This window comes from Sinocyclocheilus rhinocerous, unplaced genomic scaffold, assembly GCF_001515625.1.
Source record: "Sinocyclocheilus rhinocerous isolate Xijiao unplaced genomic scaffold, SAMN03320098_v1.1 scaffold1806, whole genome shotgun sequence".
NCBI lineage: Eukaryota > Metazoa > Chordata > Actinopteri > Cypriniformes > Cyprinidae > Sinocyclocheilus > Sinocyclocheilus rhinocerous.
In genome coordinates this window covers 663,247-668,810 of record NW_015658531.1, presented here as the reverse complement: position 1 = coordinate 668,810, position 5,564 = coordinate 663,247, and positions in this window count along the sequence as shown.

Genomic DNA, 5,564 nt, shown 5'->3' with positions numbered 1-5,564 from the left:
TATGTATAATCATTTTCTATTCTTAACTGTTTTAATTCATTTTAAATAATTTTTTTAATAATTCATTTTAATAATTTTAAAAGTTTAAACAGAAGGTTAAAGTAAGTGCTGTGAAGGTAAAGAGAATGTGGGCAAAGAAAGACAAGTTTGTTGGTTAATCAGTTGAAAGTAGGACCTCTGAGTTCTATTTGTTTGGTTTATGATGGTCAAAGTAAGTAGGGGGTGAAGTAGTGTTAGGTTAGGTTAGGAAGTAGTAGTAGTTAGGTATTTTTGGAGGATTTTCCACTTAGTGGGGAAGGGTTGAACAAAGCTTGAGAATGTTTGTTTGTGTTAAGAGCACATTACAAACAGTAGGTTTTTAAAATCCTTGTTTTTATTGTTGTGATTATTATTATTATTATTATTTAATGATTATTTTACTTCCTTTTATGTAAAGCACTTTGAATTGCCATTGTGTATGAAATGTGCTATATAAATAAACTTGCCTTGCCTTTCTGGAACCTTTATGGATTAATAGAACCATTAATGCCATTAAAGAACCTTTATTTTTAAGAGTGTTTGTCAGCAAACAGTCCCGGTCCAAGAATTTCAAGATGGGACAGTTAAAAGCAATGGATCTGACAGCAAACAGTAAGACTTTTCTGATTTTATATGTTAAGAGGCCGTTTACATACTGAGTGGGCATTTTGGCTACTGCACCTAAAAACTCCTAAGGCTCAAAGAAGGAGAGCTGAAAGTGGTCATGTGAACAAAGACATGCTGAAGCCATGTATAATATGAGCTCTTTAATGCCGCACGACGTTTTTGTTTCTCTTTAGTCTGGTATCTGCCGCAAACATCACTCAGGCATTGTGGATGAGAGATTGGCTTTCATACCTGCTTTGTGCAGTTCTTTTGGGTTTGGTTGATGTGCCACACCTGCTACTCAACCTCTGAATGTGTGCCAGACATTTCCCTGCTTTTGTTAAGTTAGTCATACTGGAACAGAAAACTTCTGACGGTAAACATTTAGACGGGAGCTGAGAAGCTTCCCATTTTTGAACTGTAATTTAAAACCTGAGCGTTCTTTTTATTCATTTAGAAGTATTTTGTAAAACTCTCGGTATGAATAAGGATACTTATTTGTATTATTTTAAGATTTTTTTTTTGGCATTTTTTGCCTTTATTGTGACAGGACAGATCAGAATTGACAGGAAGCGAAATGGGAGCAGAAAGGTACGTCCTTGAGTCGGGATTCGAACTCGGGACGGCTATAGCATTTTCTAGTTTTAGACAACGGGTTCCATCTAAAAATAAAATCCCGGACGTACGGTTCTGAAAGAATATCTCTTTGGATTTGAGACTTTAGTATTTGCAACTTTAACAGTCTTGTAACACTCCAAAGAGAAAGGAAAAATTGAAATCGCATCATATGACCCCTTTAACTTTTCTCGCGCGTCACGTGTGCATTAATTCCGCCGATGCCGACAGTTTTCTCCAATATTTTTAACAATGCTACAATGCGACATAAAGAAAGCAATTTTAGTCTGATAACTGAACGAATGAGTAATGAGCCGGTTCTTTTTAGTGAAATAAAAGCGTGCAGTGTGTCCAGCTTACTCCGATTCCCGAACAAATGACTCTAATGAGTCGGTCTTTGTATAGTGACTCGAACGGACGCAGCTTTCAGTGTAACCTGATTCCTGTAATGAGTCGGAGTTTTGTAATGAATCAAATGAATGCAGGTCAAGTCCGATTCCCGAACGAATGATTGCAATGAGTCTTGAACGGATTATCAACAAAACAGGGGGGACTGGATTTTGTAGATTTTACTACCTTAAATAATCCTTTTAAAATTAATTGGCTTAAGAATTTCCTTAAAAATCCCTCCTCAATTTGGAATTTTATCCCAAATTATATTTTCTCTAAAGTTGGTGGCCTAAATTTCCTATTACTTTGTAATTATAATGTTTAAAAAATCCCTATCAAACTTTCTCATTTCCATAAGCAGATGCTCTTGGCCTGGTCCTTAATATACAAACACAACTTTTCTCCGCACAGATATTATTTATGGAACAATAAGGATATTCTTTACAAGAATAAATCACTTTTCTTTGACAACTGGTTCGAAAACAATCTTCTTTTAGTTGGACAGCTTTTTAATTCACAAGGCAGACTTTACAACTACTCTGATTTCTTACAGAAATATAATATTCCTGTATCTGCTGATGAATATGCTGTTGTTTTCAATGCCATTCCCTCCGGTGTGTCTTTTCTGTTGCAAGGTACTACACTTCCATGGCCATGTACTTACACTCTGAATTTAACTGACACAATGATCGGAAGTGTTTGCTTTTCTACAGATCAACAAAAAATGACTATAAAATTAGAGCTCTTTTTCAGAGAGAGATAACAACTATTCCTGACATAATACCTTATTGGAATAGCATTGTGGAAAATATACCTTGGGAGAAAGTATGGACCTTTTCTCATAGATATCTGCTTACCAATAAAGTAAAAGAAATAACATTTAAGTTGATTCACAAATGTTACCCAACTAAAGTCTTTCTTGGGAAATATAAGTCAGACATTGAAGTGAGTTGATGTTTTTGTCATTCTTCTGAAGAAGACTTCATTCATTTGTTTTGGCAATGCTCCTACACAGAAAAATGTTGGTCAGACTTTTTAGTGTTTTTTAGTTTTTGTTGTTGTTGTTGTTGTTGTTACCCTGGCAACAAATCTGTGTGTATATTTATTTATTTATTTTTTATTTGTATTTTTTTAAATATGGATTGTAGTGAATTGAATGGCTGCTGATAAACTAATAAGCCAATTCCCGATTGTATGAGTCGGCTCTTTTTAATGAATCAGATTTATGCAGCTGTGTAGAACGAATGACTCTTGAGTCAGATAGCAAATCAAACAGATGCAGAACCAACGTCCTATTTCTAAATGAATGACTCTTTGTATTGAATCAAATGGATGCAGCGTGAGAAGTGTAGTCCGATTCCCAAACGAATGACTCTAATGAGCCGATTCTTTGTAGTGACTAGTAAATCAAAGCATAACCAGTGTAGTCCGTTTCCCAAACGAATGACTCTGAGTTGGTTCTTTTAAGTGAATCAAACCCATGCAACTGAAACTTTAAGTCATTTAAAAAAGTCATTGAAAAGAGTGTTAACGCTTCTTACAAAAATTGTTTTAAATTAATTTAATCTCAGTGGAATTGCATTTTTTTTTTTTTTCCAATTATTTATTCCTTAGAAAATTGGAAATCGAGTCATTAATGCTATTTGCATCCCACACTTCATGTGCACTATTTCTCTGTGTCCTCTCTTTTCGTCCCTCCAGAGCAGTGACCACACCCTTGGCCCATTTCTGTGAAAGTGCAGATGGGTAATCCCAAAATAATTATTTCCAGATTAGGAGAACTGGGCCACAAAGCAGGCCTAGCCAGGCATGAAATGGCCTCTCAAACCCAGCAGCGGCAGCTCCAGACGACCACCTGCCTGACACTAACTCGCCTCACCTGGACTGAAAGAGTGAAACAGTCAAGAAGACCATGCAGTGTCTTTGGAGAAAAGGTACATTTTGAAGACATGAAATGCCATTCTCTGAGGACAGAGCCTGAATAAATCATTAGACTACTGTCTGTATTATTAGGGTTGATGCAATGTGTTGAATTAAATGTCTATAATTTGTTGCATGTTGACACTTTCCTGACACCTGTTGTTTGCATGTGATTCTGCTGTTGCTGTTTGTCAGTACTTCAGGGGACAAAAACACAACATTAATCTATGCATAAAACACTTTGTGGTCAGTATAAACTTGTAGAGTTTTGACACAGCGTCACACGTCATGATAACCAATTTATGGTTATCTTTAACTAAAAGTGTAACCCAAATCATAATATATATATATATATGATTCATTAGCAGCAATAAGATTTGATCACTGCATCTATTCATAAGTATTCACTTGAAGTATTCAAGTAAGGTCAGACTGTCGGCCTTTTACATCAGAATTCATTTTTTGACATCATATGGTACATGAAATAAAAGCAATATCAGAGAAACAAAGAGTGATACAGTATCTACATTCAGCGATGAATCATTGGTTGTCCACACAGTTTCTCTGTTACACAGAATAAATACTTCAGGGAGTCTTTTGTGTGAATCAAAGCTTCAAAGCAGCGAGCATCTCTCCGTTTCTGATATTAATGGATTTGTCTTTTATTAACTGATATGCTCATTAGTTGTCGTTTTCTCTGCTGGGTTTTTGACGGATCCTGTCTGGAAGTTTTTCCTGTGAAATGTCTGTCTATGGGGTATTTACATATGACTCTCTTCAGTGATCAGATTTCTATCCATCTTGAATGCATCTTTGAGGGAGTTTAGACTTGCTTTACCTTCACTTAATTAATATTATCAAGACTTCTCCAAAAAAAAAAAAAACTCTTGTACACAATCTACTACATGTCTTCTGCCTTTTGTGGATTATCTGTGCTCTACAGGAAGTAGAAAGACTTTTATATAATTTCCAAAATTTCTGCCTCTTATGCACCGACAGGCACCGACATGTATTTTTATTCTAATATATGCATTTAATTTTAATGCATTTTATGATGCATTATACCCACCACTATAAATCTGCTGTGTATTCAATTTGATATAACAACTCATACTTAATATTGAAATTATTTATCAAATTTATCTTGTTGAAAATATGTGTATCAAACATGAAACTGTATGTACTTTCTCAATATCTCCGTTTAATTTGAATGCATTTAAGGATGTATTATCTTGAAAATGGCCATCAAATAGCAATAATCATTAAATAGAATAAAAATTGAAACTAATTAAAATAATAATTATTGATCATTTTATACACATACACACACACACACACACACACACACACATAAATAATTTGTTTTAGTTGCTGTGTATTCAATTTGATATAACAACTCATACTTAATATTGAAATTATTTATCAAATTTATCTTGTTGAAAATATGTGTATCAAACATGAAACTGTATGTATTTTTTCAATATCTCCGTTTAATTTGAATGCATTTAAGGATGTATTATCTTGAAAATGGCCATCAAATAGCAATAATCATTAAATAGAATAAAAATTGAAAATAATTAAAAAAATAATTATTGATCATTTTATACACATACACACACACACATAAATAAATTGTTTAAAAAGTGTTTAGTTTTAGTTGTTTTAGTGCTTAAACTTTTAACAATATTTTTTATTTCAGTTAATGTTTATTTTATTTTAAGTAATGATTTTTTTATTTTATAACACTGATTTTCATTATAATAATGTTCTTGGTACCATATTTTTTAGTAATTTTTTGTTTGTGTATAGATTGATAGATAGATTTAGTTTTAGTCATTTTAGTACTTAAACTGAACAAAAATGAGAAATGTTGCTTTGGCAACTAGCAAAAAAAAATCATTTTAAGTTTTACATTTTATTTTATTTCAATTAATGTTTCAGAAAATGTTTTTCTGTGATTTTAGTTAACGATAATAACCCTGATTCTTGTTGAAATATTGCAATATGATGGTCAT